This window comes from Eleutherodactylus coqui, chromosome 11 (genome assembly GCF_035609145.1).
Source record: "Eleutherodactylus coqui strain aEleCoq1 chromosome 11, aEleCoq1.hap1, whole genome shotgun sequence".
NCBI lineage: Eukaryota > Metazoa > Chordata > Amphibia > Anura > Eleutherodactylidae > Eleutherodactylus > Eleutherodactylus coqui.
The window spans coordinates 74,696,517-74,723,644 of NC_089847.1; positions in this window are offsets into that span (position 1 = coordinate 74,696,517).

Consider the following 27,128-nt stretch of genomic DNA (forward strand, 5'->3'; position numbering starts at 1 on the left):
AACCCCGAAAAATCTGGGGTCGTCTTATGCGCCGGTAATACAAAAAAAAAAAAAGTGTAAAAAAAAAATATTTATTACTCACCTCCCCCGGCGTCCTGTCGCGCTCCGGCAGGATGTCGCTCACTCCGGCAGGCTGTCGCTCGCTCCTCGTCCCCGGCGCAGCGTTGCTTTCTGATTGCGGGGCTTGAAATCCCCGCTTCCAGAAAGCTAATACACACGCCGGCAGCCATGACAGCATTGAATGGCTGTGATTGGCTGAAGGCGCACGTGTTAGCAATCACACCCATTCAATGATGTCATTGAATAGTGTGATTGGCTGAAGCCACGTGTGCTTTAGCCAATCACAGCCATTCAATGATGTCATGGCTGCCGGCGTGTGTATTAGCTTTCTGGAAGCGGGGATTTCAAGCCCCGCATTCAGAAAGCTATGCTGCGCCGGGGACGAGGAGCGAGCGACAGCCTGCCGGAGCGAGCGACATCCTGCCGGAGCGCGACAGAACGCCGTGGGAGGTGAGTAATGATTTTTTTTTTTCTCCACTGTATACCGGCGTATAAGGTGACAGTTGGGGGGTCGTCTTATACGCCCCGTCGCCTTATACGCCGGTATATACGGTATGTGTTTGTGAACTTACGTACACCTATATGTATAGAAACGTATAGCTTTTAACATCTTTTTAAACCATAACAATTTTAACCTATCCTTTTCTGGAAATAGCTCCTGTTGAATGCTTAGATCTTATTCTTGATCCTGATAATAGGAAACTCATCACCAAAACCTTTTTTAAATTCACCGACACTAATAGTCTTCTCAGTTTTAAGAGTGCACACCACAAAAAGTGGAAAAAGAGAGCTAAAAGCTCTTAATTAATTTTTGTTTTGAGAAACTCCTCTCACATGATGCTACTAAAATATATAATGTTAACAAGTATCTTAAGGCTAAAGTGATAGTCAAAGCTTACCTCCTCCCCCTCCCTGCACATGTCACAGTGCATGCTGGAATAGTCTCCCATAGAAATTATTAGGTCAGCTTCTGTCCACTCTGTGAAAGGGCCATGAGGTCTGCAGTAAAGCATCTATCTAAGATGGCCGCCCCATAGTCGTGTACAGACAATAGAATGAAAAGAAAATCTATAATAAGAAAATAAAAATAGGAAAAAAAAGAGAAAAATGGAATATGTTTCACTATCTGGTTTTCCTTAGCAAAAAAAATACAGATGATACATTTCCTTTAGGGCTTCCCTGAATCATCAATTTTTGGGTGATTTTTTTTTCTGCCCCCTTTCAAAAATGGATTTTAAAAATGTCAACATTTTTTTAACAGACACAAGAGTTTTTCACAGGTGTTTTTTGGGTGGTGATTTGTTTACTTGTGTTTAGCATGCATTTTTTTCTGCCATTAGGGCGCCTACCCACTTGCGTTGCCGATTTTCGCGCATGAAAAACGCTGCGTTTTCGCGCATTTTTTGCGCGTTCTTTGCAGCCCTCCATTGACAATCATGGGTGCATTAAGAGAAAAATAGGGACACATATGCAACTGACAGTTCCTATGTGAAAAAAACCCATGAAACGGAAAAAAAACCCCAGATGGACAAGAACACATTCTATACTAATTGCTCTTGAGAAAAAACGCAAAACATCACAGGAAAAAAAATCGCAAGTGGGTAGGCACCCTTATAATGGAGAAATCGAAGCAAAAACATCTTTAAAAAAGGCAAAAAATAGACACTGGCCCAAAAAGCGCAATTGAAAAATGTGCTATTTGTATCATGTTTACTGTTTCCCTGCTGATTTGCAGCTAAGCTGGCAATCCTCTGCCACAGCTGTGCCAGCCGCAGCGGGGATTCCTTCCATCCCTGCAGTGATGCAAGACTGTTTTCACATGAAAACTCCTCGCATCCACGGGGCTTTCACATGGTGGGGAGCGTGTTATCATGCCATGATTCACATATCGTGCTTGCCTTTGTGAAGGAGCCCTAACCTGAGTATCCCCTGTATATTATTATGTACGTACAGCTGCTGTATATAGTGATATACCAGGTTATACCAGCAAGCTCCATATCACTATAGACAGGGGATGTCAAGCTTATACCAGCTGTACATATATAATTATATACAGGAGATACCCAGGTTATACCAGCATGCTCTATATCACTATATATAGCGTATATACATCCCCTGTATATAGTGATGCTGATGTAACCTGGATATGTCCTGCACATAATTATATGCACAGCTGGTATAGCGTATACCACCCAAACTTACATGCAGTACATGGTACAAACCTCATTGTACCGCATTTACTGCTCCTCTGCTCTCATCCTCGGATCCCGACACTGTCACTGCAGGGTCGGCTGGACATGCATCCTGATCCCCAGACATCATACACACACATACAACTCCACTCCATCCATCCTGATCCCTTGACATCACACACAGCTCGCTACATCCATCTTGATCCCCAGACATCACGCACACATCTACGCTACATCCATCTTGATCCCCAGACATCACACACACAGCTCCGCGACATCCATCCTGATCCCCACACATCACACACACTGCTCTACTACACCCATCCTGATCCCCAAACAACACATACACAGCTCTGCTACATCCCTCCTGATCCCCAGACATCACACATACAGCTCTGCTACACCCATCCTGATCCCCAAACATCACATACACAGCACCGCTACATGCATCCTGATCCCCAAACATAACACACACAGCTCCACTACATCCATCCTGATCCGGGGATATCACACACACAGCTCCGCTACATCCATCCTGATCTCCAGGCATCACAGAAACAGCTCCGCTACATCCATCCTGAACCCACACATCACACACACACCTCTACTACATCCATCCTGACCCCCAGACATCACACACACTGTTCTACTACATTCATCCTGACCCCAACACATCACACACACAGCTTTACTCACTCACTCCATCCATCCATCCTGACCCCCACAGTTCCAACATACACACAGAACACAGCAAAGTCTTACATTTGCTGATCTTCCCTGTGGTCATGTGATCCCTAACTCCTCCCACCCAGGGTATCACATGAGGTGACATCACCACAGATCCTGGAAGCTGCAGGCTCTACAGGTCTGTCTGTCGCCTCATGTCAGGACTGCAGTGGGGGATTAACCGGCACTAGGGGGCAGTGCAGGCTCTGTGAGGGGCTTTTGGCAACCCAGGCTCTATGGGGAAGCTCCTCTGTGGCCAGGCAGTCACACATGGCACCAGGTAGAGCACAGACAGGGTGGCCGGCAGGCGCTGGTTCTCCTGAAGCAGCTTCTCCACCCACCGCCACAGCGGACTGGCTGAGCTGTCACCCCCTCACTGATAGTACCCAGGCGTCCTGCACCTCCCGCACCCAGCTTGCTACACCACTGCATTGCAGACCTTTTTTTTCCCTCCTCTCCTTTTCCTGCCTTTATTACTTTATAAGCCAGGGGAGAAGGCATACACACTCAGCTCTGCCTCTCTGCCTGGTACACCATACACATACTAACAGCTAACACAAGGGTAAGTTCTCTACACTTAAAAATTATGAGTCTGCCTATTGTTGTTGTATTTGGAATTCACAATTAGCCTTTTAGTGTAGTTTTATTATCTCCCCTGGAAACTACTAGAAACCCCTTTGTCCTAACATCCCACCATAACTTTTAATATTGCTTATCGCATCACGGTAGTTTTAAAACTCATTTAACATACACACATTTTGTCTTTTAATGACTATTTAATAAAGTTAGTTTCCTTTCTTCTATGTCGCAATGTATTTCTCCACCATACAAAAAAAAAGTTAGCATAGTCCTGAAGGGGATTACAGTTTTAAAAGTTATTGTTGTTGTTTTTTTATAGGAATGTATTATATTTAGAGATGAGCGAACACCAAAATGTTCGGGTGTTCGTTATTCGTAACGAACTTCCCGTGATGCTCGAGGGTTCGTTTCGAACAACGAACCCCATTGAAGTCAATGGGCGACCAGAACATTTTTGTATTTCGCCGATGCTCGCTAAGGTTTTCATGTGTGAAAATCTGGGCAATTCAGGAAAGTGATGGGAATGACACAGTGACGGATAGGGCAGGCGAGGGGCTACATGTTGGGCTGCATCTCAAGTTCCCAGGTCCCACTATTAAGCCACAATACCGGCAAGAGTGGGCCCCCCCCCCTCCCAACAACTTTTACTTCTGAAAAGCCCTCATTAGCATGGCATACCTTTGCTAAGCACCACACTACCTCCAACAAAGCACAATCACTGCCTGCATGACACTCCACTGACACTTCTCCTGGGTTACATGCTGCCCAACCGCCCCCCCTCCCCCCCACAGCGCACACCAAAGTGTCCCTGCGCAGCCTTCAGCTGCCCTCATGCCACACCACGCTCATGTCTATTTAGAATTGCGTCTGCCATGACGAGGGACCGCAGGCACACACTGCAGAGGTTGGCACGGCTAGGCAGCGACCCTCTTTAAAAGTGGCGGAGCGATAGCCCACAATGCTGTACAGAAGCAATGAGAAATAGAATCCTGTGCCACCGCCATCAGGAGCTGCACACGTGGGCATAGCAATGGGGAACCTATGTGCCACACACTATTCATTCTGTCAAGGTGTCTGCATGCCCCAGTCAGACCGGGCTTTTTAATTCATAGACACAGGCAGGTACAACTCCCTATTGTGAAGTCCCTGTCGACCCACAGCATGGGTGGCTCCCTGGAACCCACCGGCGGTACACAGAAATATCCCATTGCATTGCCCAACACAGCTGAGGTAGTAATGTCGTGCTTAATGCAGGTGGGCTTCGGCCCACACTGCATGCCCCAGTCTGACTGGGGTTCTTTATAAGTGTACAGATGTAGTAAAAACTCCGTGTGCACCTACAGCATGGGTGGGTGCCAGGAAGCCACCGGCGGTACATAGAAATATCCCATTGCATTGCCCAACACAGCTGAGGTAGTAATGTTGTGCTTAACCCTTTCCAATCCAATTTGTATATGGTTTTCCTAGGGGGCTTACTCTTTTTCTGCTGTTATACAACGGCGCTATATGCTGGCTAAAGCCAGTACTGCATGAGCTGACACGTAGGATAGGCTCCGACAGCAGAGAGGCTGGCAATATACAGTAAGAGAACCCCGACGGACGTCTACCAACAACGGAGCTGTACAGCCTTAAACCCTAATGTCTTCACAGGTCACACAGTGGACTGGAAAGGGTTAATGCAGGTGGGTTTCGGCCCACACTGCATGCCCCAGTCAGACTGGGGTTCTTTACAAGTGGACACATGTAGGTTTAACTCCCTGTGGACCCACTGCCTGGGTGGGTGCCAGGAAGCCACCGGCGGTACATAGAAATATCCCATTGCATTGCCCAACACAGCTGAGGTAGTAATGTCGTGCGTAATACAGGTGGGCTTCGGCCCACACTGCATGCCCCAGTCAGACGGGTTCTTTAGAAGTGTACAGATGTATTAAAAACTCAGTGTGCACCTACAGCATGGGTGGCTCCCTGGAACCCACCGGCGGTACACAAAAATATCCCATTGCATTGCCCAACACAGCTGAGGTAGTAATGTCGTGCGTAATACAGGTGGGCTTCGGCCCACACTGCATGCCCCAGTCAGACTGGGGTTCTTTACAAGTGGACACATGTAGGTTTAACTCCCTGTGGACCCACTGCCTGGGTGGGTGCCAGGAAGCCACCGGCGGTACATAGAAATATCCCATTGCATTGCCCAACACAGCTGAGGTAACGTCAGCTGTAATGCAGGTGGGCTAAAAATTAATTTGATTACACTGTAGGCGAGGGCCCACAAAAATTGCTGTATCAACAGTACTAATGTACATCCCAAAAATTGGCCATGGCCAGCCAAGAGGGCAGGTGAAACCCATTAATCGCTTTGGTTAATGTGGCTTAAGTGGTAACTAGGCCTGGAGGCAGCCCAGTGTAACGAAAAATTGGTTCAAGTTAAAGTTCCAATGCTTTTAAGCGCATTGAAACTTATAAAAATTGTTCTGAAAAATTATTTGAGTGAGCCTTGTGGCCCTAAGAAAAATTGCCCGTTCAGCGTGATTACATGAGGTTTCAGGAGGAGGAGCAGGAGGAGGAGGAGGAGGAATATTAGACACAGATTGATGAAGCAGAAATGTCCCCGTTTTGGATGGTGAGAGAGAACGTAGCTTCCATCCGCGGGTGCAGCCTACGTATTGCTTACGTATCGCTGCTGTCCGCTGGTGGAGAACAGAAGTCTGGGGAAATCCAGCCTTTGTTCATCTTGATGAGTGTTAGCCTGTCGGCACTGTCGGTTGACAAGCGGCTACGCTTATCTGTGATGATTCCCCCAGCCGCACTAAACACCCTCTCCGACAAGACGCTAGCCGCAGGACAAGCAAGCACCTCAAGGGCATACAGGGCTAGTTCAGGCCACGTGTCCAGCTTCGACACCCAGTAGTTGTAGGGGGCAGAGGCGTCACCAAGGATGGTCGTGCGATCCGCTACGTACTCCCTCACCATCCTTTTGCAGTGCTCCCGCCGACTCAGCCGTGACTGGGGAGCGGTGACACAGTCTTGGTGGGGAGCCATAAAGCTGGCCAGGCCCTTAAAGACTGTTGCACTGCCTGGGATGTACATGCTGCTCGATCTACGCACATCCCCTGCAACATGGCCCTCGGAACTGCGCCTTCTGCCACTAGCGCTGTCGGCTGGGAATTTTACCATCAGCTTGTCCGCAAGGGTCCTGTGGTATAGCAACACTCTCGAACCCCTTTCCTCTTCGGGAATCAGAGTGGGCAGGTTCTCCTTATACCATGGATCGAGCAGTGTGTACACCCAGTAATCCGTAGTGGCCAGAATGCGTGCAACGCGAGGGTCACGAGCAAGGCATCCTAACATGAAGTCAGCCATGTGTGCCAGGGTACCTGTACGCAACACATGGCTGTCTTCACTAGGAAGATCACTTTCAGGATCCTCCTCCTCCTCCTCCTCCTCCTCCTCCTCCTCCTCAGGCCATACACGCTGAAAGGATGACAGGCAATCAGCCGGTGTACCGTCAGCAGCGGCCCAAGCTGTCTCTTCCCCCTCCTCCTCATCCTCCTCATGCTCCTCCTCCTCCTCCTGTACGCGCTGAGAAATAGACAGGAGGGTGCCCTGACTATCCAGCGGCATACTGTCTTCCCCCGCCCCCGTTTCCGAGCGCAAAGCAGCTGCCTTTATGGTTTGCAGGGAATTTCTCAAGATGCATAGCAGAGGAATGGTGACGCTAATGATTGTAGCATCGCCGCTCACCACCTGGGTAGACTCCTCAAAATTACCAAGGACATGGCAGATGTCTGCCAACCAGGCCCACTCTTCTGAAAGGAATTGAGGAGGCTGACTCCCACTGCGCCGCCCATGTTGGAGTTGGTATTCGACTATAGCTCTACGCTGTTCATAGAGCCTGGCCAACATGTGGAGCGTAGAGTTCCACCGTGTGGGCACGTCGCACAGCAGTCGGTGCACTGGCAGCTTAAAGTGATGTTGCAGGGTGCGCAGGGTGGCAGCGTCCGTGTGGGACTTGCGGAAATGTGCGCAGAGCCGGCGCGCCTTTACGAGCAGGTCTGACAAGCGTGGGTAGCTTTTCAGAAAGCGCTGAACCACCAAATTAAAGACGTGGGCCAGGCATGGCACGTGCGTGAGGCTGCCGAGCTGCAGAGCCGCCACCAGGTTACGGCCGTTGTCACACACGACCATGCCCGGTTGGAGGCTCAGCGGCGCAAGCCAGCGGTCGGTCTGCTGTGTCAGACCCTGCAGCAGTTCGTGGGCCGTGTGCCTCTTATCGCCTAAGCTGAGTAGTTTCAGCACGGCCTGCTGACGCTTGCCCACCGCTGTGCTGCCACACCGCGCGACACCGACTGCTGGCGACATGCTGCTGCTAACACATCTTGATTGTGAGACAGAGGAGGAGGAGGAGGAGGAGGGTGCTTTAGTGGAGGAAGCATACACCTCCGCAGATACCAGCACCGAGCTGGGGCCCGCAATTCTGGGGGTGGGTAGGACGTGAGCGGTCCCAGGCTCTGACTCTGTCCCAGCCTCCACTAAATTCACCCAATGTGCCGTCAGGGAGATGTAGTGGCCCTGCCCGCCTGTGCTTGTCCACGTGTCCGTAGTTAAGTGGACCGTGGCAGTAACCGCGTTGGTGAGGGCGCGCACAATGTTGCGGGAGACGTGGTCGTGCAGGGCTGGGACGGCACATCGGGAAAAGTAGTGGCGACTGGGAACTGAGTAGCGCGGGGCCGCCGCCTCCATGATACTTTTGAAGGACTCCGTTTCCACAACCCTATACGGCAGCATCTCAAGGCTGATGAATTTTGCGATGCGGACGGTTAACGTTTGAGCGTGCGGGTGCGTGGCGGCGTACTTGCGCTTGCGCTCGAACACTTGCGCAAGCGACGGCTGAACGGTGCGCTGAACTACACTGCTGGATGGGGCCGAGGACAGCGGAGATGAGGGTGTGGGTGCAGGGGGAGAGGCAGGGGTGCAAACCGGAGGCGGTGAACGGCCTTTGTCCCACCTTGCGGGGTGCTTGGCCATCATATGTCTGCGCATGGTGGTGGTGGTGAGGCTGTTGGTGTTGGCTCCCCGGCTGAGCTTTGCGCGACAAAGGTTGCACACCACTGTTCGTCGGTCGTCAGGCGTCTCTGTGAAAAACTGCCAGACCTTAGAGCACCTCGGCCTCCGCAGGGTGGCATGGCGCGAGGGGGCGCTTTGGGAAACACTTGGTGGATTATTCGGTCTGGCCCTGCCTCTACCCCTGGCCCTGGACACCGCACTGCCTCTTGCAACCTGCCCTGCTGATGCCCTTGACTCCCCCTCTGAAGACCTGTCCTCCTGAGTAAGCGTTGCACACCAGGTGGGGTCAGTCACCTCATCGTCCTGCTGCTCTTCCTCCGAATCCTCTGTGCGCTGCTCCCTGGGACTTACTGCCCTTACTACTACCTCACTGCAAGACAACTGTGTCTGATCGTCATCGTCCTCCTGACCCACAGAAAGTTGTTGAGACAGTTGGCGGAAGTCCCCAGCCTCTTACCCCGGACCCCGGGAACTTTCGAATGGTTGGGCATCAGTGACGATAAACTCCTCTGGTGGGAGAGGAACCGCTGCTGCCCAATCTAAGCAGGGGCCCGAGAACAGTTCCTGGGAGTGCTCCCGCTCCTGAGCAGGTGTTATTGTAGTGGAGTGAGGAGGCTGGGAGGAAGGAGGAGCAGCAGACAGAGGATTCGGATTGGCAGCAGTGGACGGCGCAGAACTGCGGGTAGACGATAGGTTGCTCGAAGCACTTTCTGCCATCCAGGACAGGACCTGCTCACACTGCTCATTTTCTAATAACCGTCTCCCACGTGGACCCATTAATTGGGCGATGAATGTGGGGACGCCAGAAACGTGCCTCTCTCCTAATCGCGCAGTAGTCGGCTGCGACACACCTGGATCAGGAGCTTGGCCTGTGCCCACACCCTGACTTGGCCCTCCGCGTCCTCGGCCGCGTCCACGTCCTCTAGGCCTACCCCTACCCCTCAGCATGCTGTATTACCAGTGATTTGATTTCACAGGCAGGAAATAAATTGGCGCAAGACTGCAGGCCAAATATAATTTTTGCCCTTTTTGGAAAACGAAAGGCCCCACTGCCTCTAGTGAATGAATTATCTAAGTTTAATAACTGTGCTGTGTCCCTGCTTATGTGTCACAGAACGTGAGGGTAGCAGAGTTATTATAACTCTTGGAGAGCAGGTATTTTTTTCCCAATTAAGGAAAGCAAATGGCGAAGCCAGCAGTAAAGCGTAGCTGGGTGCGTATGATTTAGCACTGTTCTTCACGCAGCTCACACGTCTCCACCGCCCGTAAGGACGGACAGAGGCTGGACAAATAGATTTGTTTTCAGTTTTTTCCCACCAACAGGCAGCACTGCGTATATTCAATGAACATGAGAAGTTTAATAACTGTGCTGTGTCCCTGCTTATGTGTCACAGAACGTGAGGGTAGCAGAGTTATTATAACTCTGGCAGAGCAGGTATTTTTTTCCCAATTAAGGAAAGCAAATGGCGAAGCCAGCAGTAAAGCGTAGCTGGGTGCGTATGATTTAGCAATGTTTTTCACGCAGCTCACACGTCTCCACAGGCGTAAGGACGGACAGAGGCTGGACAAATAGATTTGTTTTCAGTTTTTTCCCACCAACAGGCAGCACTGCGTATATTCAATGAACATGAGAAGTTTAATAACTGTGCTGTGTCCCTGCTTATGTGTCACAGAACGTGAGGGTAGCAGAGTTATTATAACTCTGGCAGAGCAGGTATTTTTTTCCCAATTAAGGAAAGCAAATGGCGAAGCCAGCAGTAAAGCGTAGCTGGGTGCGTATGATTTAGCAATGTTTTTCACGCAGCTTACACGTCTCCACAGGCGTAAGGACGGACAGAGGCTGGACAAATAGATTTGTTTTCAGTTTTTTCCCACCAACAGGCAGCACTGCGTATATTCAATGAACATGAGAAGTTTAATAACTGTGCTGTGTCCCTGCTTATGTGTCACAGAACGTGAGGGTAGCAGAGTTATTATAACTCTGGCAGAGCAGGTATTTTTTTTCCCAATTAAGGAAAGCAAATGGCGAAGCCAGCAGTAAAGCGTAGCTGGGTGCGTATGATTTAGCACTGTTCTTCACGCAGCTCACACGTCTCCACCGCCCGTAAGGACGGACAGAGGCTGGACAAATAGATTTGTTTTCAGTTTTTTCCCACCAACAGGCAGCACTGCGTATATTCAATGAACATGAGAAGTTTAATAACTGTGCTGTGTCCCTGCTTATGTGTCACAGAACGTGAGGGTAGCAGAGTTATTATAACTCTGGCAGAGCAGGTATTTTTTTCCCAATTAAGGAAAGCAAATGGCGAAGCCAGCAGTAAAGCGTAGCTGGGTGCGTATGATTTAGCAATGTTTTTCACGCAGCTCACACGTGTCCACAGGCGTTAGGACGGACAGAGGCTGGACAAATAGATTTGTTTTCAGTTTTTTCCCACCAACAGGCAGCACTGCGTATATTCTATGAATAATAACTGTGTTGTGGCCCTGCCTATACAATTCTTTCCCTGCAGTATCAATGGAGGGTGGAATGCTCTGCAGAGGCGATTTTGAGAAGCCCAAAAAAAATGCAGCACAGCTAACAGCAGCCTGGACAGTACTGCACACGGATAAATATGGCCCTAGAAAGGACCGTTGAGGTTCTTGAAGGCTACACTCACTCCTAACACTCTCCCTGCCTATGCAGCACTTCTGTCCCTAATGCCAGGTGCAACGGTCTGCAGAGGCGATTTTGAGAAAAAAAAAAATCCCACTGCTAACAGCAGCCAACACACAGCTATCAGTGGCCCTAATAAGGACCTTTGGGGGGTCTTGAAGCCTACACTAACTACCAATTCTTTCCCTACAGCAGCTCCGGTATAAACAGCACTGTCCCTCATCTAACTCACACCGCATCTGAGGCGAGCCGCGGGAGGGGCCGACTTTTATATTAGGCGAACACCTGATCTCGCCAGCCACTCACAGCAGGGGGGTGGTATAGGGCTTAAACGTTGCAGGGGGAAGTTGTAATGCCTTCCCTGTCTTTCAATTGGCCAGAAAAGCGCGCTAACGTCTCAGGGAAGGAAGTGAAAGTAACCAGAACACCGCATGGTGTTCGTTACGAATAACGAACATCCCGAACACCCTAATATTCGCACGAATATCAAGCTCGGACGAACGCGTTCGCTCATCTCTAATTATATTACATTATTCTATAATATTGTATGATTGTGTCCTATAACAGTGCATGATGCTTTATTATATGAATTACATATTTTTTTACCATGATTTTCTTTTCCTTTTCTCTCTCTTTGCTCTTTTACTTACTGTTTATGCACTATAATTATTGTACACACGTCTTTCATTTTTTAACCTGTTACTTGTCATAATGTATCCCCAGCTATAACTGTGGAGGGGGCATTGCCCCGAAACGTGTCTTTTTATGCTGGTTTAAAATAAAACAGAGAAGCTGAGCTTACTTTTTGTATTGCATTGAATTTTATATTTCAGCAAGCTGCGCCTACACCGATCCCATTTTTTTCTTCACTAACCCATCAGAATAGTCTCACCTGCCAGTGCGCCTATCATTGAGTTGGCTGCATCCGAACAACTAGGTCTTCTTCCACGACCCACCATGCTAATGACAGAAAAGAACCACATCTTCCACATGTTTCTCTACCTATAATTTTTCCAAATCACTCACCCATTGAGGTAGCTCCACTCCTATTTTAGTTTTTTTGACCTTTCTACTTATGTTTGTGAAATGTATACATGTATGTATGCATTGGTGTACTTAACGGTGCATATATATATATATATATATATATATATATATATATATATATATATATATTATATGTGCAAATGATTACCTATATGTTTGTAAATACTTGTTCATATCTGTGGTATTGGTTCCGTTTTCCTATTCTGCTTTGAGAGCAAGAAAATGACATCCACTGGCTGAAACAGACAAAATTGAACCCACTGAATAGAATAGGGTCTTTTAGGTTTTTAACAGTAAGGCCAGTATTTGGTAGAAATGCCAAACAAATCAGTATTGCATATCACTCCACCATATATTAAATTACAGTACAAAAGAATGGAGTGAGAACCACATACTATATATTTTTAATTATACAAAACACATAATACATTATAAGCATATATTAGGAACAACACATTTAAATTATTAGAAAAAATCAATCATAGGTGGGATCACAATCATATAGAATATAAAGTAGAGAAAAATGATGCTTCATGCAATATATTTTTAAACAAAATATGTATATATAAATGTTCAAATAGCAAAAAATGCAATAAAAACATAGCAATGAACCGCTCTAGGTAGACTCCTTAAAAATTTGGGTATATCAAAGGCATAAAAGAGACCCACCCATGATACAGAAACACCTCTCATTCATGGGTGGGATCACACTGATCATATGAAGTATAGGATAAATAAATAGAGGAGGTAAAGGCTACATACAGTCAAAGTGCAAGTAAATAGATATACAAATGATGGAAAAGTATTGCAAATCTTGGCAGTAAACCCCTCTCTCACAAAGTATAATATTACTAGCTTACCCGTCGCACGTTGCTGCGAAGACAGACATACATTTGTTTTTATATATCTAGATAACAACCAATCACAGCGCAGCTTTCATGTTACCTCAGCTTTATAATATATAACACCCAATCACAGCGCAGCTTTCATGTTACCTCAGCAGTATAATATATAACAACCAATCACAGCGCAACTTTTATTCTGCCTCAGCAATATAAAAAATAGCAACCAATCACAGTGCAGCATTCATTTTACCTCAGCGGTATAATATATAGCAACCAATCACAGCGCATCTTTCATATAACCTTAGTAGTATAATAGGTAGGAACCAATCACAGCACAGCTTTCATGTTGGCTCAGCAGTATAAGAAATAGCAACCAATCACAACACAGCTTTCATGTTACCTCAGCAGTATAAGAAATAGCAACCATCACAGCACAGCTTTCATTTTTCCTCAGCATTCTCAATATCCAGCAATTGTCTTGCGAAACATTTGGCGGATGCATCATTTTGCAGTTGAACACACTTGCTCATAATGCCTTTTGCTTTCGTGCTTGAGATGGAAATCAAACGATCTTTGTCTGGGGGGCATAACTGTCGACGATGCTCGCACGCGCTCCGCCTATCGTAGGATAGATGTACTATGCCAGTAATCTTCCCAGGAGTGTACTCAACAACTTCCAACGTTTCATGGCGATTGGATGAATGGTGTAGTAATGCTTAAAGGACAGACAGACATACATTCATTTTTATATATATAGATGACATCAGCAAGTGAGAGAATTAGATTCCGTATGTAAAATTTGGATGCTAATTCGTTTGCGCTTAGAATTGAATAATCGAGTTGGGACCCCTTAACCTTTCCTATTTATGACATAATCAATGCTTGTGCCAAATTTCAGATTTCTATGACATCGGCAAGTGAGAGAATTAGATTCTGTATGTAAAATTTGGACGCTAATTCTTTTGCGCATAGAATTGAATAATCGAGTTGGGACTAGAGATGAGCGAACGTACTCGTCCGAGCTTGATACTCGTTCGAGTATTAGCGTGTTCGAGATGCTCGTTACTAGAGACGAGTACCACGCGATGTTCGAGTTACTTTCACTTTCATCTCTGAGACGTTAGCGCGCTTTTCTGGCCAATAGAAAGACAGGGAAGGCATTACAACTTCCCCCTGCGACGTTCAAGTCCTATACCACCCCCCTGCAGTGAGTGGCTGGCGAGATCAGGTGTCACCCGAGTATATAAATCGTCCCCTCCCGCGGCTCGCCACAGATGCATTCTGACATAGTTCAGGGACAGTGCTGCTGGTGCCGCAGCTGCTATAGGGAGAGCGTTAGGAGTTATTTTAGGCTTCAAGAACCCCAACGGTCGTTCTTAGGGCCACATCTAACCGTGTGCAGTAGTGTGAAGGCTGCTTTTTGCAGTGTTGCACATTTTTTTTGTATATCGGCCGTGCAGAGCATTGCGTCCTGCAGTAATTTTACATTGTCCAGGGCCAGTAGTGGTGAGGCAGGGACACAAGACATATTTAGTGTATATAGGCAGTGGGCCTTTCCAAAAACATTTGGGAAAAAAAATCTATTTGGGCTGCCTGTGACCGTCCTCAGTGTACTGGGTCTCTGCTGGGGGTAGTTGTCCTAATTCATACGCAGCCAGCTAAGTGTTACAGCAGGCTTGCACAAAATTCTTTCCTGCCTCTGTGTTGCCTCTTACATCACCGCTGTATTCCTGTCCACAAGTGTACTGGGTCTCTGCTGGGGGTAGTTGTCCTAATTCATACGCAGCCAGCTAAGTGTTACAGCAGGCTTGCACAAAATTCTTTCCTGTCTCTGTGTTGCCTCTTACATCACCGCTGTATTCCTGTCCACAAGTGTACTGGGTCTCTGCTGGGGGTAGTTGTCCTAATTCATACGCAGCCAGCTAAGTGTTACAGCAGGCTTGCGCAAAATTCTTTCCTGCCTCTGTGTTGCCTCTTACATCACCGCTGTATTCCTGTCCACAAGTGTACTGGGTCTCTGCTGGGGGTAGTTATCCTAATTCATACACAGCCAGCTAAGTGTTACAGCAGGCTTGCGCAAAATTCTTTCCTGCCTCTGTGTTGCCTCTTACATCACCGCTGTATTCCTGTCCACAAGTGTACTGGGTCTCTGCTGGGGGTAGTTGTCCTAATTCATACGCAGCCAGCTAAGTGTTACAGCAGGCTTGCGCAAAATTCTTTCCTGCCTCTGTGTTGCCTCTTACATCACTGCTGTATTCCTGTCCACAAGTGTACTGGGTCTCTGCTGGGGGTAGTTGTCCTAATTCATATGCAGCCAGCTAAGTGTTACAGCAGGCTTGCACAAAATTCTTTCCTGCCTCTGTGTTGCCTCTTACATCACCGCTGTATTCCTGTCCACAAGTGTACTGGGTCTCTGCTGGGGGTAGTTGTCCTAATTCATACGCAGCCAGCTAAGTGTTACAGCAGGCTTGCGCAAAATTCTTTCCTGCCTCTGTGTTGCCTCTTACATCACCGCTGTATTCCTGTCCACAAGTGTACTGGGTCTCTGCTGGGGGTAGTTGTCCTAATCCATACGCAGCCAGCTAAGTGTTACAGCAGGCTTGCGCAAAATTCTTTCCTGCCTCTCTGTTGCCTCTTACATCACCGCTGTATTCCTGTCCACAAGTGTACTGGGTCTCAGCTGGAGGTAGTTGTCCTAATTCATACGCAGCCAGCTAAGTGTTACAGGCTTGCGCAAAATTCTTTCCTACCTCTGCTGTGCGTTCCGTAAGCGAAGTCAGCCTCCAACCACAGGCCAATAAGCGGCACATTTAATTACAGCGTTCTGTTTCTGCACTACTGGTAATACACCATGCTGAGGGGTAGGAGTAGGCCTAGAGGACGTGGACGCGGCTGAGGACGCGGAGGCCCAAGTCAGGGTGTGGGCACAGGCCGAGCTCCTGATCCAGGTGTATCGCAGCCGACTGCTGCGGGATTAGGAGAGAGGCACGTTTCTGGCGTCCCCACATTCATCTCACAATTAATGGGTCCACGCGGCAGACCTTTATTAGAAAATGAGCAGTGTGAGCAGGTCCTGTCGTGGATCGCAGAAAGTGCATCCAGCAATCTATCGACCACCCAGAGTTCTGCGCCGTCCACTGCGGCAACTCTGAATCCTCTGGCTGCTGCTCCTCCTTCCTCCCAGCCTCCTCACTCCATTACAATGACACATTCTGAGGAGCAGGCAGACTCCCAGGAACTGTTCCCGGGCCCCTGCCCAGAATGGCCAGCAATGGTTCCTCTCCCACCGGAGGAGTTTGTCGTGACCGATGCCCAACCTTTGGAAAGTTCCCGGGGTCCGGGGGATGAGGCTGGGGACTTCCGACAACTGTCTCAAGAGCTTTCAGTGGGTGAGGAGGACGATGACGATGAGACACAGTTGTCTATCACTCAGGTAGTAGTAATTGGAGTAAGTCCGAGGGAGGAGCGCACAGAGGATTCGGAGGAAGAGCAGCAGGACGATGAGGTGACTGACCCCACCTGGTTTGCTACGCCTACTGAGGACAGGTCTTCAGAGCGGGAGGCAAGTGCAGCAGCAGGGCAGGTTGGAAGAGGCAGTGCGGTGGCCAGGGGTAGAGGCAGGGCCAGACCGAATAATCCACCAACTGTTTCCCAAAGCGCCCCCTCGTGCCATGCCACCCTGCAGAGGCCGAGGTGCTCAAAGGTCTGGCAGTTTTTCACTGAGCGTGCAGACGACCGACGAACAGTGGTGTGCAACCTTTCTCGCGCCAAGATCAGCCGGGGAGCCACCACCACCAGCCTCACCACCACCAGCATGCGCAGACATATGATGGCCAAGCACCCCACAAGGTGGGACGAAGGCCGTTCACCGCCTCCGGTTTGCACCGTTGCCTCTCCCCCTGTGCCCCAACCTGCCACTGAGATCCAACCCCCCTCTGAGGACACACGCACTACCGTCTCCTGGCCTGCACCCACACCCTCACCTCCGCTGTGCTCGGCCCCATCCACCAATGTCTCTCAGCGCACCGTCCAGCCGTCGCTAGCGCAAGTGTTTGAGCGCAAGCGCAAGTACGCTGCCACGCACCCGCACGCTCAAGCGTTAAACGTGCACATAGCCAAATTTATCAGCCTGGAGATGCTGCCGTATAGGGTTGTGGAAACGGAGGCTTTCAAAGGTATGATGGCGGCAGCAGCCCCGCGCTACTCAGTTCCCAGTCGCCACTACTTTTCCCGATGTGCCGTCCCAGCCCTGCACGACCACGTCTCCCGCAACATTGTACGCGCCCTCACCAACGCGGTTACTGCCAAGGTCCACTTAACAACAGACACGTGGACAAGCACAGGCGGGCAGGGCCACTATATCTCCCTGACGGCACATTGGGTGAATTTAGTGGAGGCTGGGACAGTCAGAGCCTGGGACCGCTCACGTCCTACCCACCCCCAGAATTGCGGGCCCCAGCTCGGTGGTGGTATCTGCGGCGGTGTATGCTTCCTCCACTAAACCACCCTCCTCCTCCTCCTCCTACGCAACCTCTGTCTCGCAATCAAGATGTGTCAGCAGCAGCATGTCGCCAGCAGTCGGTGTCGCGCATGGCGTGGCAGCACAGCGGTGGGCAAGCGTCAGCAGGCCGTGCTGAAACTACTCAGCTTAGGAGAGAAGAGGCACACGGCCCACGAACTACTGCAGGGTCTGACAGAGCAGACCGACCGCTGGCTTGCGCCACTGAGCCTCCAACCGGGCATGGTCGTGTGTGACAACGGCCGTAACCTGGTGGCGGCTCTGCAGCTCGGCAGCCTCACGCACGTGCCATGCCTGGCCCACGTCTTTAATTTGGTGGTTCAGCGCTTTCTGAAAAGCGACCCACGCTTGTCAGACCTGCTCGGAAAGATGCGCCGGCTCTGCGCACATTTCCGCAAGTCCCACACGGACGCTGCCACCCTGCGCACCCTGCAACATTGGTTTCATCTGCCAGTGCACCGACTGCTGTGCGACATGCCCACACGGTGGAACTCTACGCTCCACATGTTGGCCAGGCTCTATGAGCAGCGTAGAGCTATAGTGGAATACCAACTCCAACATGGGCGGCGTAGTGGGAGTCAGCCTCTCCAATTCTTTACAGAAGAGTGGGCCTGGTTGGCAGACATCTGCCAGGTCCTTGGAAACTTTGAGGAGTCTACCCAGATGGTGAGCGGCGATGCTGCAATCATTAGCGTCACCATTCCTCTGCTATGCCTCTTGAGAAGTTCCCTGCAAAGCATAAAGGCAGACGCTTTGTCGCTGGATAGTCAGAGCACCCTCCTGTCTTTATCTCAGCGCATTGAGGAGGAGGAGGAGGAGCATGAGGAGGATGAGGAGGAGGGGGAAGAGACAGCTTGGCCCACTGCTGAGGGTACCCATGCTGCTTGCCTGTCATCCTTTCAGCGTGTATGGCCTGAGGAGGAGGAGGAGGATCCTGAAAGTGATCTTCCTAGTGAGGACAGCCATGTGTTGCGTACAGGTACCCTGGCACACATGGCTGACTTCATGTTAAGATGCCTTTCTCGTAACCCTCGCGTTACACGCATTCTGGCCACTACGGATTACTGGGTGTACACACTGCTCGACCCACGGTATAAGGAGAACCTTTCCACTCTCATACCCGAAGAGGAAAGGGGTTCGAGAGTGATGCTATACCACAGGACACTGGCGGACAAACTGATGGTAAAATTCCCATCCGACAGCGCTAGTGGCCGAAGGCGCAGTTCTGAGGGCCAGGTAGCAGGGGAGATGCAGAGATCAGGCAGCATGTACAGCACAGGCAGGGGAACACTCTCTAAGGCCTTTGACAGCTTTCTGGCTCCCCAGCAAGACTGTGTCACCGCTCCCCAGTCAAGGCTGAGTCGGCGGGAGCACTGTAAAAGGATGGTGAGGGAGTACGTAGCCAATCGCACGACCGTCCTCCGTGACGCCTCTGCCCCGTACAACTACTGGGTGTCGAAGCTGGACACGTGGCCTGAACTCGCGCTGTATGCCCTGGAGGTGCTTGCTTGTCCTGCGGCTAGTGTCTTGTCAGAGAGGGTGTTTAGTGCGGCTGGGGGAATCATCACAGATAAGCGTACCTGCCTGTCAACCGACAGTGCCGACAGGCTTACACTCATCAAGATGAACAAAGCCTGGATTTCACCAGACTTCTCTTCTCCACCAGCGGACAGCAGCGATACCTAAACAATACGTAGGCTGCACCCGCGGATGGAAGCATTGTTCTCTATCACCATCAAAAACGTGGACCTTTTAGCTTCATCAATCTGTGTACAATATTCATCCTCCTCCTGCTCCTCCTCCTGAAACCTGACGTAATCACGCCGAACGGGCAATTTTTCTTAGGCCCACAAGGCTCAGTCATATAATTTTTGTAAACAATTTTTATTTGTTTCAATGATCATTAAAGCGTTGAAACTTTCACCTGAACCAATTTTTATTTTAACTGGGCTGCCTCCAGGCCTAGTTACAAATTAAGCCACATTAACCAAAGCGATTAATGGGTTTCACCTGCCCTCTTGGTTGGGCATGGGCAATGTTTCTGACGTACATTAGTACTGTTGGTACACCAATTTTTTGGGGCCCTCGCCTACAGTGTAATCCAATTAATTTTTTGCCCACCTGCATTAAAGCTGACGTTACATCAGCTGTGCTGGGCACTGCAATGGGATATATTTATGTACCGTCGGTGGGTTCCAGGGAGCCACCCATGCTGTGGGTCCACAGGGAGTTGTAACTGCATGTGTCTACTTCTAAAGAACCCCAGTCTGACTGGGGCATGCAGTGTGGGCCGAAGCCCACCTGCATTTAACATGACATTACCTCAGCTGTGATGGGCAATGCAATGGGATATATTTATGTACCGCCAGTGGCTTCCTGGCACCCACCAATGCTGTGGGTCCACAGGGAGTTATAACTGCATGTGTCCACTTCTAAAGAACCCCAGTCTGACTGGGGCATGCAGTGTGGGCCGAAGCCCACCCGCATTTAACATGACATTACCTCAGCTGTGATGGGCAATGCAATGGGATATATTTATGTACCACCGGTGGCTTCCTGGCACCCACCCATGCTGTGGGTCCACAGGGAGTTGTAACTGCATGTGTCCACTTCTAAAGAACCCGAGTCTGACTGGGGCATGCAGTGTGGGCCGAAGCCCACCTGCAATTAATTGGACGTTACCTTAGCTGTGATGGGCACTGCAATGGGATACATTTATGTACAGCCGGTGGGTTCCAGGGAGCCACCCATGCTGTGGGTGCACACGGAATTCCCATTGCGGAGTTGTACCTGCCTGTGACTATTTATAAAAATACGCGGTCTGACTGGGGCATGCAGACACCTTGACAGAATGAATAGTGTGTGGCACATAGGTTCCCCATTGCTATGCCCACGTGTGCAGCTCCTGATGGCGGTGGCACAGGATTATATTTCTCATTGCTTCTGTACAGCATTGTGGGCTATCGCCCCGCCCCTTTTAAAGAGGGTCGCTGCCTAGCCGTGCCAACCCTCTGCAGTGTGTGCCTGCAGTTCCTCCTCATAGCAGACGCACTTATAAATAGACATGAGGCTGGTGTGGCTATGAGGCCAGCGTGTGGCATGAGTGCAGCTGAAGGCTGCGCAGGGACACTTTGGTGTGCGCTGTGGACATTGGGTCGTGCGGGGGGGGGGGGGGGGGGGGGTTGGGCAGCATGTAACCCAGGAGAAGTGGCAGCGGAGTGTCATGCAGGCAGTGATTGTGCTTTGTTGGAGGTAGTGTGGTGCTTAGCTAAGGTATGCATTGCTAATGAGGGCTTTTCAGAAGTAAAAGTTGTTGGGAGGGGGGGGCACTCTTGCCACTATTGTGGCTTAATAGTGGGACCTGGGAACTTGAGATGCAGCCCAACATGTAGCCCCTCGCCTGCCCTATCCGTTGCTATGTTGTTCCCATCACTTTCTTGAATTGCCCAGATTTTCACAAATGGAAACCTTAGCGAGCATCGGCGATATACAAAAATGCTCGGGTCGCCCATTGACTTCAATGGGGTTCGTAACTCGAAACGAACCCTCGAGCATCGCGATAATTTCGTCCTGAGTAACGAGCACCCGAGCATTTTGGTGCTCGCTCATCTCTAGTTGGGACCCATTAACTTTTCCTATTTATGACATAATCAATGCCCGTGCCAAATTTCAGGTTTCTATGACATTGGGAAGTGAGAGAATTAGATTCCGTACATAAAATTTGGATGCTAATTCTTTTGCGCTTAAAATTGAATAATCGAGTTGGGACCTATTAGCTTTTCTTATTTATGACATAATCAATGCTTGTGCCAAATTTCAAGTTTCTATGACATTGGGAAGTGAGAAAATTAGATTCTGTACGTAAAATTTGGACGCTAATTGTATTGTGCTTAGAATTGAATAATTGAGTTGGGACACATTAGCTTTTCCTATTTATGACATAATCAATGCTTGTGCCAAATTTCATGTTTCTACGACATCGGGAAGTGAGAGAATCAGTGGCAATGATGGAAATCGAACAATCTACGTGGGGGGGGCGTAACTGTCGACGACGCTCGCACGCACGCCATTTATCATGGGATAGATGTACTATGCCAGTAATCTTCCCAGGAGTGTACTCAACAACTTCCCAAAGTTTCATGGCGATCAGATGAATGGTGTAGTAGCGCATAAAGGACAAACAGACAGACAGACACACAGACTCACACGCATACATTCAATTTTATATATATAGATGATTAAGTGTCAACCGTGAACATGTCAGAAGCATACAGGGACCCTAGGTATGATGCAGAAAATACCCCCAATGCACGTTTCAACCTCTTTACGTGTTATGTCTGGCCGTGAGGTCAGTACGCATTTCTACCCTTGGTGTTCAGTGTACATTGCATGTGTGCTTCTGGCATTGGTGTGAACGTTGCCCTGCATCCATGTTGAGGTGTGGCGCTTTAGTGCGCCGCATAGGCATAAAAAAAGTTTCAGAAATCTGGTGGTTGCATGCATCTTTAAAGTGTCTCTCTCCTCCCCTGAAGACTGCATGGGCACCTGCTGTCCTCTCCTCCTTGCGGTTTCTGTGATGCAGGCATTGTGCAGTGTGTGGTACGGTGACCACACAGGTGCAGGTGGCCCGCAGGTTTCTCTCTATCTCTGGGGCCCCAAACATCTTATGTGTCAGATGGTTGATGCCCGACACTGCTCCCTATTCCCCTGGTGTGAGGAAACTTGAACTGGCTATGGTTACCAGTGGTATGCATGTAAGCTCTGGGTAGGGTCCGTGTTATATGCACTACCTGTTGTATGTTGGTGTGAACAGTGACTTCTGTTGTATGTCTGTGCAAGCGGCCAGACATGAGGTGTATAGTCCTGTTCTATGTGGTATGTGTTACACTGTATGTTGATGTGGACTGCGACATATGTTAGGTCTGTGCAGAGTGCCAGACACGTGCTTTATGTGCTGTCCTGTTCTGTGTACAGTGTGTGGGTGTGAACAGTGTTGTGTCCATGTGTGTTTAGTGCATCTCTCCAGCTCCCTGATCAGGGATGGCTAGGTCCTAGAAGAAGACCGTGGGGCCGACCTTATCAGGATGATGTCCCTGTTTTAGGTGGGGGTTCCCTACTTTCTCTGGTTAATAAGGGACAGGGGTCTTTCCATCTTAGCCTGAAGAGGTGCAATTGGTCCGTGCAAGTACTCTGTGTGTGTTTGCGGTTTTAAATGGACACGTTTGAATCCATTCTGAGGAGTGGCGCTGCTGTGCGCCAAGTGGATGTAACATATACAACAAGTATCCCTTATCTCCAGCTCTTTCTTCATTGGCTATGGAACCACTGTACATTGCTATTTGTGAGAATGCGAGTATAGTGGGTGTTATTGTAATTGCACTGCTAGATATACTGTGGGTGCCATAGTGGGTGTGGTTGGTATGAGCTTGAAAAAATCAACAAATGCAACACATCATGACAAGTGTTTTATAAGCTGACTCTATCTTTATTTTTCAATTCATTCAACACTTTAAATGTTATTTTGAGGAGGAACAACACCCTACAATGGGCCAATCATATGAATAGCAAGTGTTGTAATAGCTCATCTAACCAGTTATAACTTGTATTCATATAAATCTATTTAGGATTTAACCTATACAAGTCTTCTTATAAGTAAAACCATTGTCCGCGATCCGGTATTTCTTGTTTCTTTCTAACTTTTTCTCTTAGGTAAGGAACAAAGACAAAATTGCATTCTTAGTAAAACAGGTCTTTCCTAGTGTAAAAATGCTCTTCAAAGCATTCAAACCATTTGTCATAAAAAAGTATCTATATATCTGAATTAAACTTCTTTCATAAACATAAATCATAATAATACAACTTAAAGGGGTTGTCCCGCGACAGCAAGTGGGGTTAAGCACTTCTGTATGGCCATATTAAGGCACTTTGTAATATACATCGTGCATTAAATATTGGCCATACAGAAGTTATACACTTACCCCCTCCCCGTCTCCATGGCGATGACTGAAGCCTTCTTCTCTGGTCGCCGCAACAGTCGGCGCTTGCGCAGATAAGAATCCTCTGCTGGCTGTGTCCGGGCTCACGAGCGGCGTCCTGGCCCCTCCCTCTTCTCCGTGTCATCGTAGCTCTGCCTCCGTCACGTGGTGCCGATCAGCAAATGAGGTGGCTGTAATCGGCAGTGGAACGCAGACTGGAGAAGAACATCCACGGTGCACCATGGGAGAAGACCGGCGGTGCACCGTGGGAGAAGACCAGCGGCGCCATCTTTGAAAGAAGAATCTTCAAAGCTGCAGATCGGGGATCCAGGTATGCGAATTTTTTTTTAAAATAACAAATGGATGTAATTTAACTGTCTGCTAAGGTGGGGTCTGTGGGAAAAAAATTTTTAGGTTTTGGCGTGGGACAACCACTTTAAGACAAAATTGATAATACTTCATTTGTCATTTCTCTAACACGGGCATGCCTGTTGGCATATCCCAAGCTAAACTTGGTCTTTTTGCAGATGATGACCTATTACCGACATTGACTAATCCTCTTACCTTGCTGACTTAGGGTGCCTTTCCACTAGCCTTTTTTATCACTGCGTTTTTTTTTCACGCAATTGTCAATGGGACTTTCAAATGTTAAAAACGCAACACAGTGCACCAAAAACGCAACTTGTGCTGCGTTGCATTGCGTTTTTAACATTGGAAAGTCCCATTGGCAATCCTGTTAGCAAAAAACGCAATCGCGAGTGTGTGGGAGCCCTTAGGGTGCCTTTCCACTAGCCTTTTTTTATCACTGCGGTTTTTTTAACGCGATTGTCAATGGGACTTTCTAATGTTAAAAACGCATCGCACAGAAATTGCAAGTTTGTGCTTTGCAATTTTTGGGAGAACAAAAAATAAATTTAAAAAACGGATTAATAACCATAGATTAAATATTAAAAAGAATTTTAGATTGCATAGTGTATCGAGACACTTTAATGATTATCATGATGGAAATGACCATGAAATGAATGTTACACCATTGGAACACATCTGCACCAAATCTATTAGCAGTTTACGTAACAAAGAAATGTTCTGGATTCATAGATTAAATACCCTAGTACCTCATGGGTTAAACGAAATACTTGTTAATATGTTAATATGAAAAAAATCTAAGTAATTTTATCTTTATAAAGAATTAGGAATAGGATTAAAATATCTTTATTATGTAATTGTAATTTATTCCGGATATAGTTTTTATGATCGGTATATGTTGTTTATTATACGTTTCATTGTAATACAATAATGCTGCTATATTGTTATATGATGGGTATACATATATACATTTTCCTGTTATGCATAAAACATTGTTTTTCTTTTTTATACATTTTTATATATCTTTAGATCGAATTTATTTATTATTCTAAATCGATCAAGATAAATTTATTCTTGGATTTTAACCAATGAATAAGACATAGGTAAAGAAGTTTTTAAAATAATTTTAAATGTATTGTTTAAACGGTATTTATTCATCTACTGCTCCCCTGGATTTAATTACTAGCGGGCAGCAGTGTCTGTTCGACACCAGTGTAATAAAGTTGATTCAAAAATTGGAACGCTACATGCGTTTCAAGTCACGCACCTTTACGTCTGTATTTTTGGGGCGGGGTTTCCCCACCCTTAGTGAGAAGTGAGAACCTTCCATGGCGTCCTCCTGTTTCAAATTCAAGGTCATTGTAAGTGTTATTTATGTTCGTGTTGTCTCTATTGTATTATATATGCTTTGAGCTTGAGAAAGGCTGTTATCAGCCGAAACGCGTTACTTATGCTATGTATCGTAATGATTAAATTAAAAGGTAAAAATCTTGACGATTACCAGCTATCATCTTTATCCAGATGAGCGGGACAACTTTTTCTTTTGTTATAAGATGCTTATCCTGTATCTTTAGTTTAACCCCTTAGTGAACAGGCCTGTTTGCGCCTTAATGACCAGACCAAATTTTGCAAATCTGACATGTGTCACTTTAACATAGAATATCTCCGTTAAATTTTTGCATATCCAAGTGATTCTGACAATGCTTTTTCGCCACATCTGTACTTCATTTAGGTGGTAAAAATAGTCCGATAGAATTTGTCTATATTTACACAAAATTGGGGAAACACTTTCAATTCTAATATATCAAATATGTGCAAACATACTGTACAAATTTTTGATAAGATATATATTTCCATCTGTTTACTTTATTCTGGCGAACATTTGAAAAGCTTTCGTTTTTTTTAACAATTTAGGAGACGTACAAATTTAACATTGATTATCAATAGAGATGAGCGAGCACCAAAATGCTCGGGTGCTCGTTACTCGGGACGAAATTATCGCGTTGCTCGAGGGTTCGTTTCGAGTAACGAACCCCATTGAAGTCAATGGGCGACCCGAGCATTTTTGTATATCGCCGATGCTCGCTAAGGTTTCCATTTGTGAAAATCTGGGCAATTCAAGAAAGTGATGGGAACGACACAGCAACGGATAGGGCAGGCGAGGGGCTACATGTTGGGCTGCATCTCAAGTTCCCAGGTCCCACGATTAAGCCACAATAGCGGCAAGAATGCCCCCCCCCCCTCCCAACAACTTTTACTACTGAAAAGCCCTCATTAGCAATGCATACCTTAGCTAAGCACCACACTACCTCCAACAAAGCACAATCACTGCCTGCATGACACTCCTCTGCCACTTCTCCTGGGTTACATGCTGCCCAACCCCCCCCCCCCCACGCACGACGCAGTGTCCACAGCGCACACCAAACTGTCCCTGCGCAGCCTTCAGCTGCACTCATGCCACACCACCCTCATGTCTATTTATAAGTGCGTCTGCCATGAGGAGGAATCGCAGGCACACACTGCAGAGGGTTGGCACGGCTAGGCAGCGACCCTCTTTAAAAGGGGCGGGGCGATAGCCCACAATGCTGTACAGAAGCAATGAGAAATATAATCCTGTGCCACCACCATCAGGAGCTGCACACGTGGGCATAGCAATGGGGAACCTATGTGCCACACACTATTCATTCTGTCAAGGTGTCTGCATGCCCCAGTCAGACCGCGTATTTTTATAAATAGTGGACACATGCAGTTACAACTCCGTGTGGACCGACAGCATGGGTGGGTGCCAGGAAGCCACCGGCGGTACATAAATATATCCCATTGCATTGCCCATCACAGCTGAGGTAATGTCATGTTAAATGCAGGTGGGCTTCGGCCCACACTGCATGCCCCAGTCAGACTGGGGTTCTTTAGAAGTGGACACAGGCAGTTACAACTCCGCGTGGACCGACAGCATGGGTGGGTGCCAGGAAGCCACCGGCGGTACATAAATATATCCCATTGCAGTGCCCATCACAGCTGAGGTAACGTCCGATTAAATGCAGGTGGGCTTCGGCCCACACTGCATGCCCCAGTCAGACTGGGGTTCTTTAGAAGTAGACA